Source organism: Mastigoproctus giganteus, chromosome 5, assembly GCF_048544385.1.
Source record: "Mastigoproctus giganteus isolate SK-2022 chromosome 5, ASM4854438v1, whole genome shotgun sequence".
Classification (NCBI taxonomy): Eukaryota; Metazoa; Arthropoda; class Arachnida; order Uropygi; family Thelyphonidae; genus Mastigoproctus; species Mastigoproctus giganteus.
This window is the reverse complement of record NC_143579.1, coordinates 40,997,037-41,010,502: the sequence shown is the minus strand read 5'-3', so window position 1 is coordinate 41,010,502 and position 13,466 is coordinate 40,997,037. Positions and strand designations below refer to the sequence as shown.

The following is a 13,466-nucleotide window of genomic DNA, read 5'->3' as shown; positions in this document are numbered from 1 at the left end:
TTTCTTAAGAGGATATCAAAATAACTGCTTACATCGCTCGCGAATTTTTCGGTCAGTGATGTATGCTAGTTAAACCACATTAAATTAAGACCTTTCTTTTGATGTTTTAATCATTTCTTGCCTATAACCTTACTTATGTGTATATCAAAGCTTAAATAAATCAATCGATATACTTTTAAGGTGGGGCAGCTTTCTGACACAGACTTTTATAAATGTATTAGAAGAGTTGGCTACATTTGTCTGTTGAACATGCTGCTTAGCAACCAACTTTAGAAGATTATATTGACAGCTTATTAAAATGTGTGTTCATTATAAAATCCACCGTCTCTATGATTTTCTCACTAGTCACAACAAATATATTTCCTTTCTACGTTGCAATTCGTCTCCTTTCTTCAAGATATCCTTCGAGGCCCACCGAAGGAAGCTTCGAAGGACAATCCTGGAAAAAGAATCATGGTCGAAAGAATCCAGTTGAGATCCAGTTTCATTTTTTATCAGTTCTCATAAGCTGTATGAGCAAATCCTTTTCTATAATATATTTTTTCATTCTAGTCAGCGTACGAAATTTTTATGCCTGGCTACAGTCGGAAAGCTAACAAAGCATACAGATTAAAATATTTTCTATTATGTGTAAAAATCAAAAAACTGAAATAATATTTAAGAAAAATGTAGAAGATTCCTGAATGTGGTAGAACATTATAGATGATTCTAGAAAGTGGGAATATTGTTTCAATATTACAGAAGAGTGTAGATGATTCTAGAATGTTTACAATAATATAATTCAAAAATAACAACCGTAACTTTATAAAATCGAACACCGGTCATTCAGAAAGAGAGTTTAGTGTAAGTTTCGTGTTTCCTGATGAACATGACAAGAAATAAGGAACTGAATGTTGATAAAAGAAGTGCTGTTATAACTGTATAAAGAAAGTAATTCCATAAGAAGTGCTGTTATAACTGTATAAAGAAAGTAATTCCATAAGAAGTATTGGAAAAAAACTATGCATGTCATTTAAAGGAGTACAAACTGCTATTCGACGATTCAAAGAGACTAACAGTTTAAAGGACAAACCACAATCAAGACGACCGAGACTAACAACGGAAGCACAAGATAAGACCGTAACACTGATTTCTAAACGCAATCGATGAGTTACTGCAATTGGAATCCGAGCTGAGTTCAATAGGAACAGAGAAAAAAAGAAAAAATTCGTCTTAAACGACAGGACTTTATGATCATGTAACGGTCCGAAAACCCTTATTAAAACTGGAAAATCGAAAGACACGGTTGGCTTGGGCTAATAGCCATCAATATTGGACAGTTAAAGAGCGGAAAAACGTACTGTGGAAGGATGAATCTAAATTTGAAATTTTTGGCTCCAAGCGTAGAGTTTGTGTGAAACGATCATCGTGATCTGCGGTTGCTTCTGTTTTTCTGGCGTGGGTGACATCGTCAGAGTTGAAGGAATATTAAGGAAAAAAGGCTATAAAACATTCTTGAACGTAATGCAATATCCTCTTGGCTTCCACTTTGTAGAAGAAATTTTATAATACATCAAGACATTGACCTGAAGCAGAGCTCTAAGCTGTGCAGGAACTTTCTAGCAACTAAACAACAGGAAGGAATATTGCAAATTATGTTGCGGGCTCCCAATCGCCTGACTTAAACCTAATAAAACTTTTATGGGATAACCTAGACTGTCAAGTCTGCCCATCTTCACAAAATTCATGGGAAATATTGCTGGTGTTGTTATTGTAATAGGATTTTTAGGGGCATCAGCGACTAAGGCCATGTTGCTCCGTGTATACGTATTGTCTGTAAATCGCGTGTGTTCTGAGGTCGGTTTTCTGGACGAAATATCAGTTTCCGGGAGAAAAAACCATGCTACCCTCACCTGAGACCGCCTAACTCAGCCACGTTGTGTAAAAAGGCCCATAAAAGTTCTTTCCGTCATCGACGGGACTTGAACTCAGATCTTTTCCACCCGGTGTGGGGAGGACCGAGATACTACCAAATATGCTACCTACGAGGGCAGAAACCATGCAGAATCAGTTGAAATAATGTTAGTCAAGAAACTATTATAAAATTAATTCCAAGAATGCCACGTCTGTGTAAGGTAGTAATAAAATTTCATGGAGGATATTTTGATGAAAAATCAGTATTTTTATTATTTTTTTTTTAATGAAAACCCCAAACACGAGAGGTATTAGAACCTATAATACTTTGTACTTGGGTTTGAGGTGGAGAAGACGAAAGAAGATATTTGTTGACATTGGACTTGAACTTTTGTAGACTGTAATTTTCAGGAAATACGTATGAAGGAAGGTTGTTCCAGAAAACGGCAGTTGAATGAATAAACGAGGATGATGAAAAGTTGGTTCTGTGAGTTTGAAGTTGGACAGTAAATGGATGTTGGCTGGTGGCGGCACGTGTTCGGACTGTTTTGAAAGAGAGAGCAGGAATTATAGAAGCCAATTCAGAAGAACAGTGCCCATGGAAGTATCTGTAGAAAAGGCATTCAGCAGAAACAGTACGTCTATGAGACAGCGAGTGGAGAGACTCTGTTAGAGATGAGTTATTAATTAATAACCTAACTGCCCTTTTCTGAATGGAATCAAGAAGCCTGAGAGAGGTTTTGGGGCGCACCGCCCCAGATGTGGGAACAATATTCATGGTAGGGCAGATTTGCGACTTGTACAGAGTGAACAGCTGTTTGGAAGAAAAATAACGCTGAGAGCAAAAGAGAAAACCAAGTTTTTTAGATGCAGAGGAAGCAATATTGGCAATGTGCTTGTGCCAAGAGAGATTAGAAGTCAGGGTAATCCCAAAAGAGATATATCATCTTGCCTAGAAATCGGAGTGCCACCAAAGATAAGCATGGGACCAGAAGAATCCTTTTTGCGATAAATAAGACAAGATTGAGTTTTGGAAGGATTGAAATCAACTAAGTTGTTTTTTCCCCACTGGAGATCGGCATTTAAAGAATTGGTAGTGGATATTCGAGAAGTTGAAGCTGATTGAGCAGGGCAAGGTTTCTCAAACTGGAAAGTTGAATGCAATGTGCTATCATCGGCAAAATTATGGATAGGATTTCCAGTCAATGGAAGAAGGTCATTAATATACAAGAAGAAAAGAGTAGGAGGAAGAACTGAACCTTGGGGGGACACCAGCATTAGTGGAGATGTTAGAAGAAAGAGAGCCATCTACCATCACCCTCACGATCAGAGAGAAAACTGGATAACCAATTACAAAAAACAGTTGGTAACCTTAAGATGGAAGCTTATTTAGAAGACCTTTATGCCAAACACGATCGGAAGCTTTTGAGATGTCAAGAGTAACTGCTCGTGTTTAACCGTATAGCTGCTAATATTAATCATTTCAATATTTTTTTCGCTGTATATTTTAAAATGCTTAATAAAAATTTTAAAATAGTTTGTAGTGTGGTTTTTTATAGTCGCCCATAGATTGTCATAGCTAATTTAAAAAAAAAAATAACGAAAACTGTTGTCATAACGCTATGGTCCCAACCTTTTACGTGTGGGTGCGTTTATATATTACCCATCCATGGACAAATTCAGTAGAAGGTTGAAAGTTTGGTGAAACTCAAGCAGTTGCTCTTGGCATTTTAAAGGTTTGTGATTTCTCAGGCTTCTCAGGCTTCTAGACTCCATGCGAAAGAGAGCAGCTAGGTTAATTAATGATGGACAGTTAGGTTAATTAATGACCCACCTCCTACAAAGTTTCTCCACTCTCTGTCTGATAGACTTTCTGTTTCTGCTACATACCTTTTCTATAGATACTTCTATGGTCACTGTTCTTCTCAATTGGCTTCAATAATTCCTCTCTCTCTCTCTCTCTCTCTCTTCTGATCCAGTCCGAACATATACCTGAACTAATCAGCATCCATTTACTGCCCAACTTCAGACTCACAGAGTCAACTTTTCTTCTTCCTCACATATCCTTTCAATTTCCATTTACTGGAACAACCTCCCTTCACATTGAAAATTACAATGTACAGAAATTCAAATCTAATGTCAACCTAATATAAAATATAATATCAAAACATATAGTATGTGTAATTTATTTAATATTTAAAACCATGTATTAGTCCATGAAACTGGTTCTATTAAAAATTTTGGTAAATAATGAACAGTTAAAGCTCACTTTATAGGAATAATGCCTCTCCTCTAAATCCGATTATCTGTTACTAAATGCGCATAGTTGTTTTCAATGTTTTGAAAAAGTGCTCTACAACAAAATCAAAAAAAGTATGTAATATTGTGTTTTACTGCGTTGTGTGATGTAGAAGAGTTTCATATTTTGCCTTGTCTTATAGTAGCGATTCTTACTAAAGCTTATTCGGAGTCTGAAAAGATTTCGAGTACCCTCTCTGGAAGTTCAGACGACTCCCTGTTTTGGTGATGGTAAGGAAATTCCTGGCTCCCGGGCATTCTGTTTTATTGTGAAGGTATTTTAACCGATGGTAAATATCATCAGACTGAGGAAGTTAGGTTACTGGGTCCCGTACGGACGAAAAAGTCCCGTACTGAATCCCGTATGGTGGATGCTATTCGTTATTGTTGAAGTCTACGAAATTGAGGACCGTTAACCCGTGTGTTTACTGTATGTACATTACGATGTCAACGTCCAGTATAGTCTTCTCCCTCTTAGCTGCTCACTTCCTGATGTTCTGTATAGGCTTCTGTGATGATTTGGTGTCTATAAAAATTATCCAGTCCAGAACAATTTTTATAGACATCTTAAAATAATATATTAACACTCTTAATATATATCTTAAAATGGATATTTTAGATAAGCAGTCTCCATATCATGGTCCGCAGGCATATACCTCGTTTCTGCCTATATAACAACCAGCAGCCCAGTTTGCAAAATTATTTAACTAACAGTTATATGAAAATGTCATCTACCTTTCAGCTTATATGTCTATAATCCAAGTGTTCTTCACTGGCATTCAGAACCGATAAAGACACTGAAATGACTGGGCTCTGTTGGGCAGTAACGAAATGAAAAGAGGATGGAGAATTCCTCTTCCTTCTTCCTCAACTCCCATAAATAATGATAAAAAAAATTTCGTTAATATGCGTTAAAAATGTAACCACTATCATTCACAAACACTACATATTTATTAATAAAGAGGAAGCTAGTATACTAAAATAATCCTTACCTTCAACCTGTTTCACTTTCAATGCCATTTTTCCTGTTGGAATCCACTCAACTGAAAAATTCGTACAAAATATTAAAATTTCTCCATAAACCTGCAGTTTGAAAGTCCTGACATTGTTCATCCAAGTGTCCTTCACTGGATGGTTTATTAATTTGTTGTCCATGAGTTAAAAAATACAAGGAGGGTAAATAAAGAAAGTAGGACTGTACGCCAAGTTATTTTTATTTATTTATTTTATTTTTTTTTTTATTTCTATCGTAAAGTACTTTTGAGAGTTTACAGTTTGGATATGAAAAAACGGCAAACCGGGTTCATCGCCCTCACCGTTACTTTCGTCTGGCACGGAAGCGCGGGAAAGTAGAACCCCGCGTTTCCCATCATAATCCAACATTAGGGCATCAGGACACACAGGTGCATGGAGCTAGGCCTAACGAAAACAATAACCCCTCTTATGCCGCCGGCCGTGTGGGTTGGGTTAGCTCGTCTCCACTAACAGACGCTAGACGAGTGAAACATTGCTGGTGCTAGAGGATTTGGCGGGGCTGAAGGGTTGAGTGAACCGGCTTGTGAATAGTGTGCGGCAGTTAGGCTTAGGTATGCAGCTTTGTCTAGTGCTGCTGTCTGACATTGGCTTTGTGCAGGAAAAAGGGAGCGAGAGACGCATGCAAAGGCTTGTTTTCATGATGGAGTTCAGTGTATCCCAGAGCACTGGCCAAACCATTTTTAAAGTGGCCGCAGAAGACCGTTTCAGAATACCTGGTTTGCGCAAGTGAGAAGTGCTTTCACCACGTGATCCGCCGCCATCTTTGGTATGTTAATTTAACATCAGTTTTTTTGCCATTTCTACCTGTATCAATGACTGCTTTGCTGAACTCCTGTTTACGAGATTGTATTCAGATATTTTTGTTTTCGTTGCAAAGGTCGAAACCATTTTGATAGCAGTATCGATTTACGTACATTTTAATCCAAATACTTAAGACTTGTAAAATTATATATTTTTAAATGTATTTATTTATTTATTATTTATTTTTTTGAACGAATAATTGCTGTGAAAAACAGTTTATACAGAAGTTTAATGTTTTTCGTTTATAACGGAAGATCTTTCGAGATTTAATTTATGAAGGAGTTTTAAATTAAATTTTTTTGATTAATGTGTTTTTAAATTGCTAAATTTGTAACACTTTGGAAAACAACTATTCATTGCGGGCCAGAATGTTTCTTTGATCGTATCAGAGTACGGTAAATTACTATATAGATACGTATTTTAATAAAATTATGAAATATAAATAAAAGAAGTTTATGTTTTTTGTATTTACTAGTTATGATCTCGACTATTTATTATTGGTTTTTTTCTCAAAATTTAAAAATGAACTGAAGTGAATTAAGTGAAGTTGAAATCCGCAGAATGTATCAGTGATCATCGCTTATCCTTAATTTCAAATACTAAAATGCCTTAATGGAAAGTTTTTATTTATGGAAAAACACTTCACCTGGATTTACACTTACAGGTCAGGTTACTTGACAAAGCTCAATTTTAATTTCACATTGCATTGGTTGTGTCGCCTAGGGATGAATGCACTTACCTTTTTTATTGTGTTTGTAATTTCATATAATGTGGAACGGAAGTTTATTTTTATTGTTTTCTGAACACGTGGAAGTTTCAACTGGATGTTTTAAAATATTATAAAGGTAGATTATTTATCATCAGATATTTTTCTCTTACGCAACGTTTAATATTCAGGTCATTCAAAGCCGATAACACTATGTAACAGAAAATACGACATTTATATGTATTACATAAATGCATACCAATACTATGATATGCAAAGCCTCTAGTATTCTAATCACAGGATTTTTTTTTTTTTTTTTTTTTGCAGTTTGCTATCGCTACCGAAAGAAGGTGTAAGCTATCTCCAGACTTTTTCTGCTATGTTCGCGGATATTATATAGATCCGAAGCAAGTGAGAAATAACATCATTGGTGGCAGTATATAAGAAGCATGAGTCCTATTTTGGAATACTTTGGATGATCAAGACAAGTTGCTGGCTAAATTCTGTTTGTGATAGTTGCAGGAGGTCAACATTAGAAAGATCGTTTTATGGTAGTCATAAGTGTATGCCTTTTGCTTTACCTCGAATACGGAGAGAGCCAAGCCATCATGAGAGTGCTATTCTTGTGAGGCTACATCAAACTTTAATAAGTCTGCAGATCGAAAAGCTGTAATGTATGTCGGCATACCATCTTCTGTGGTTCCTCTGCCACACAATGAAGACCTTCCCTTCCCGAGAAGATTCTTCAGAATTGGATGATGGATCTGATGAACAGGATAATTAGGATTACATATTAGAAGCAGCCTGTTCAAGTAATGTGCCACATTAATCAGCAAGAATTGGTTTACTTAGTGAGGGATTCAGGCCAAATCAAATCCAATACAGAGCTCCTGACATCTCGTTTAAAAGAATGGAATCTACTGGATCCCAGCTGAAAAACGTCCATTGACAGAAAAGACATGCCGCTTATGCACGATTTTACACTACTGCAGGATTCCTCTGCTATTATTTTGATTTGATTGATCTTTATGAAGATATTGGTATTAGTTACATAAGGATGCTATCCTTTCAGAAGGATAGCATCCTTTCATAAACAGTTCAAGTGAAGTTTGAAAACTGTTTTTCTTCTTAATGGAAATATACACCCATTGATTCCTGTTGTACACTCTGTTCATATTAAAAAGGACTGAGAAGCATGTGTTAGAGAAAATGAAGTATGACCAGTATATATGTGATGTCTGTAGGGACTTCAAGATGCTGGGGTACTTTCTGTGTTTGCAAGGTGTTTTTCACTAAATTCCCGTGCTTTCTCTGTCTCTGGAATAGCAGAGTAGTAGATCAGCACCACAGGAAAAGATAATGATCTGCCACAATTGAGCTGCAGCCTGGAGCTCACAATATAATAAACAGTCTCTTGGTTCCAAGAAAAGATTTTTTTTATTTTTTATTTACAAAAACAACAAGCGGCCCCTAGCTTGTACATACATACATATTATATACAATGATATACATAGAATCATGTTAATTACAATGTCATATGTGTAATGAACATGTAACATGTTTACACTGAAAATCACATCACGCAGCTAATCAGAAGTATCACAGGAACCACAAGACAGCAGTCTTTTTCTGTTCTAGGAAGAACGAAAACCGCACTCACTGTAGGTAGTGCTATACCAGTGGGTGCTAGCTAATTCCGTACCCACAGGTGCCCAAACTGCGGTACCAGTTAAAAAAAAAGAAGTAGATAGCAGGTGATATCAGTTTTAAGAGATATCGATAGACATTGCAGGTGTTGGATTGGTTCCTTGTTGTTGACATGTTGATAGACTTGAGAAGAGTTGCTTTCTTTTGGTGAAAACAGCAGAGCAGAATTGTTGTAGAGCTGAGAACGATTGAGAATTTTCAGTCAGTGCCACTTCATTTCCTTCAGAGAAGTTGCTGACAGCAGCTTGTAGTGTAGATCTGTCGTCGTGGTAGGTTGCAGTGATACAAAATGTGCTTCCAGGTTTCCTCAGCACCACACAAGCAGAGATTGGTGTCAGACAAGCCAAATTGAAATAGTTTGGAGTTGATGGAGCCGTGCCCAGTAAGTATATACGATGTTGTTAGGCTGGGAGAAAACCATTGGCGGACGTTCTTGTTGCGAGAAAAGGTAACTGCAGGAACAAAAGAGCGGGTGACTTGACCAGTAGTACTGGAATCCCATTGTGATTGCCACACACTTATAAGTTCATTCCAAATTCTCCGTTTCTCGTCTTTGATGTTAGCAGTTAAGTTTCATGAGATGCCGAGAATCTCGCCGGAAACTCCGTGCTTTAGTCCTTTGACGATTACATGCAGGTCTAGTGGTAAGACTCCAGCAGGGACCTGCAGAGCAGCAGAAGACACTGTCCTGCAGGCCCGGAGCATGGCAAGCAGCATAATCCGTTGAATGGAGATGAGCTTGGAACGGAGTTTAACATTAACGGCTCTATGAAACCAGACTCCCGAAGCATATGTTGTTATTGGTACGAATACTGCTGTATAATATAGTAAGAGAGTCTTCTTATTTAGTCCCCAGTCCGATTTGGAAATGCGGATAATTGCTGCAGTGAACTTCTTAATCTTCGAGGCGAGGTGATCAATATGAGAGGAGAAGGTTAACCTGTCATCTAAAATTAAGCCAAGATGTTTTAATTCAGGAACAAAAGGGATTTGCTTTCCGTCTATCTTTATATTTGGAAATCTTCTGTAATCTAACTTGCCCTTAAAAGCCATCAGTTTTGTTTTTGTGGCAAATATTCGCAGTTTATGTATACTTGACCAGCTCAGAAAGAGTTGTACTGGCTGATTGTTCTAGTTGAAGACGCGATCGACCTGGAATTAGAAGAACCAAATCATCGGCGTAGGCAAAGGCAGAGATACCGTCAGGTTTTTGTATGAGCCAGCTGTCCAAAACTATGTTCCAATTAAAAAAAAAACTTGCTTCCACCACTCCGTATCAAGCTGGGAAAGTCAAATATTTTGTTTAATATTTTGTTATTGGATCCTCAAGGTAAGGCCATCAAGCATAATACAGACCATTTTTCCAAAAATTTTGATGCAAAAGTAAAAGGTGGCATATTTATTGCTCCAAAAGATGTTGGCTTCACAAAAACTGGAAAACAAAATGACTGCTTCTGAGCTTGCTAGTCATTTTGGCTTATAGTGAAAGGTTCTCTTAGTAACATCAAGAGTAAAAATTACAAAAAAAAAAAAAAAAGAAAAAAAGTTGCCAAGTTGATTGAAAATAACGGGAAAATGGGATGCATAGTGTCAACCAAAGTGCCATTACTTGCACTTTCATCTGGATTTTTCAGACCAAATCTGGGTGATATTAGTGAGGAACATGGAGATGCATTCCACCAGGACTTAGTCAATAGAAAAAAAGATATCCAGGAAGATGGAATGAAGATGCGATGGGCGGATATATTTGATTCTTGATTCTGGGAGGGTTTTTAGTTTTTCAATTTGTGATTTCTTTGGGTGGTTGTTTACTTTTAGCAAAGATTGATACTCTATTCTGTAAAAAAGTTAAAAATTGTGAATAAATCTGATATCGATTTATTGCGTATTTATTTTCCTTTCATTTCTGGGAAAGCCACTGATATTATTGAACAACTAATGTCACATTCAGAAACAGCATATCCTGATTCATAAAGCAGCACCATGAAATGCAGATAAACAGAACTTTTTTTGAAAGTTGTTACATAATATAATCAGTGAATAAAATAAGTTCGTTACCTACCATATAGTTAAATATTCAACAAAAGGTAATTTACCTGTGATTTACTTTATGGTACGTCTCTTCTCAAACTCGGAATCGCCAAATATAAAAATATTTCCCGTTATTAAATCATAAGAAGTATGCCAAGTGATATTCCAAATAATTTAAAGTGACCGCCCTTATCAGACAGACCATGAGATCTCCTTTGGAATCCATCGCCAGTATTTTTGATAACAATTTTTTTTTCTAGAAGGAGGTTTTTTTGAATAGGTTCGGACAAATACCTGTTAAGAGCATTAATTTTTATTATTAAATGATATTATCGGGTTCTCCGGTTTACAGACCTATGATTGGGATTGCTTATCTCCGCTTTGCGGTCCTCGCTTAATGTGCTAAACTTTACTGCATTTACTAATCAGGTCACAAAGGAGGTTCGGCAGGCGAAGGCAGATTACGAGAAATCCTTGGCAAAAGATGCAAAGAAAAACAGCAAGGATTTCTTTACTTATATAAACTCTAAAAGGAAGGGGATGAATCTGATTGGTCCACATGACATCGATGGTTCAACTGTTGATGATCGTGCTCAGATAGCAAACAAACTGAATGAGTATTTTGCATCTACATTCACACATGAGGAATTATTAAGGTTTGAAAATGGCAGAAGGTTATCAAATTGTAGCAGGATACTTAATGAATTTGTAATAACTGAGAGCAAAGTGGAAGAGAAACTGTTGAAGTTAAACGTAAGAAAAGCACCTGGGGTGGATGGGATCTATCCAGTTATATTAAAGGAGGCGGCAAAGCAACTAAGCAAGCCCTTAGCCATAATTATGAGAGCTTCCTTGGACTCAGGGGAGGTTCCCACGGACTGGAGATGTGCAAATGTATCCCCAATTCACAAAGGGGGATCGAAGGGTGACACGAGTAATTACAGACCAGTTAGTTTAACTTCTGTTCCGGGTAAAATAATGGAGTCGCTGGTTAAAGATGCATTGCAAGATCATCTAGACAAGACTGCAGCAATAATTCAGACACAGCATGGGTTTGTTAAGGGAAAGTCTTGTCTGACAAATTTGATAGGATATTATGATGTGGTTACAAAGGAACTGGATGCAAAAAATAATTTTGTTATCATATATTTGGATTTCAGGAAAGCTTTTGACACTGTTGCGCATGGAAGACTATTGTACAAATTGGAGCAGAATGGTATTAAGGGTAAGTTGCTACAATGGATAAAAGGATGGTTAAGTGGGAGAAGACAGAGGGTGGTAATCAATGGGTGCTTCTCTTCTTGGACTAATGTTAATGTGAGGTGTATAAGTGGAGTCCCACAGGGTTCGGTGTTGGGTCCACTGTTGTTTTCTATATTTATCAATGATATTGATGAAGCTATATCAGGCTTAGTGTCGAAGTTTGCAGATGATACAAAGGTTGGCAGGGTTGTTAATGACAGTAATGGCAGTGTGCTACTGCAACAGGATCTAGATAATTTGGGCAGATGAGCTAAGAAGTGGCAACTGAAGTTTAACCTTGAGAAATGCAAAGTACTGCATATGGGTAGAAGTAACCCCAGAGAAACGTACCAACTGCGTGGTACTTCACTTAAGGTGGTAGAAAATGAAAAAGACCTGGGAGTAATTGTGCAGTCAGATATGAAGTTTTCTGAGCAATGCAGACAGGCTGCCAGGGCAGGTCATGGGGTTTTGTCAATGATATATAGGAATTTTGCTAGCAGGGAAAAGGAGGTGATTATCCCTCTGTATAAGGCAATGGTCAGGCCACGCCTTGAATACTGCGTACAGGTCTGGAGGCCTCATTTTAGGAAGGATGTAGATTTACTTGAGCGTGTACAGAGAAGGGCAACAAGATTGGTGAGGGGAATGAAGGGATCCTCTTATCAAGAGAGGCTTAAGTTCTGCAAATTGCAGCGTCTGGAGACTAGGCACCTGCGCGGTGATCTGATTGAGGTGTATAAGGCCTTGAATGGGTTCAGCACGCTGAATTCTGATGGGATCCTTCCACTTGTTCAGATTACGAACGTAAGGGGGCATAAATTCAAATTAAGAAAGAACAGATGTAGAATAGATGTGCGGAAATTTGCCTTTAGCCATCATCATCATCATCATCATCAGCCATTTTCAATCCACTGCAGGATGAAGGCCTCTCCAGCAACTTTCCAGTTCCTTCTGTTTTGAGCACTGGACATCCATTTACTACCCACAAACTCATGAATTTCATCTATCCATCTCCGCCTTTGTCTTCCAGGTTTTCTTCTAGCTCCTCTTGGATACCATTCTGTTATTTTCTTAGTCCATCTGTCATCATGTCTTCGAGCTATGTGTCCTGCCCAAGACCATTTTAGTTCTTTAGTTTTGATAAGAATGTCCTTTACTTGAGTTTGTTGTCTAATCCATGTGTTTCTCTTCTTATCTAACAGTCTTATTCCCAATATGATTCGTTCCATTCTTCGCTGTGTGGTTCTCAGCTTCTCTTCCATTCTTTTGGTGAGTGCCCAAGTTTCACTTCCAGAAGTCATGGTGGGGAGTATACATTGGTCCATTATTTTACGTTTCAGACAAACTGGGATATTGCTCTTCAGTATGTGACTATATTTCCTGAATGCTATCCATCCAAAATTTATTCTTCTCTTGACTTCCAGCCATTTATCATTATTACAGCTAATAACTTGTCCCAGATAAGTATATGACTCCACCTTTTCAATTACTGCTCCTTCAATCATTATTTCCCTTTCTGTGGCATACTTGTTCATCATTACTTTTGTTTTAGCCATATTCATCTTCAGTCCAAAATCCTTACTAGCTGTGCATAACTGATTAAGATTTTCCTCTAATTCTTTGGGATCATGGCTTATGACCACAATGTCATCTGCAATTCGTAAATGGTTTAGGTACTCTCCGTTCACATTGACTCCTTTCTGCGACCAGTGTAATCTTCTGAAAGCTTCCTCAAGGGCAGCAGTAAACA

At 37.5% G+C, this 13,466-nt stretch overlaps 1 protein-coding gene across 1 annotated transcript in view; it reads left to right on the top strand.

Annotated features, from left to right (window-relative positions):
- Nucleotides 1-13,466, top strand: part of LOC150085323 (uncharacterized) — a 736,427-nt gene that overhangs the window by 402,226 nt on the left and 320,735 nt on the right. The window lies entirely within an intron of this gene.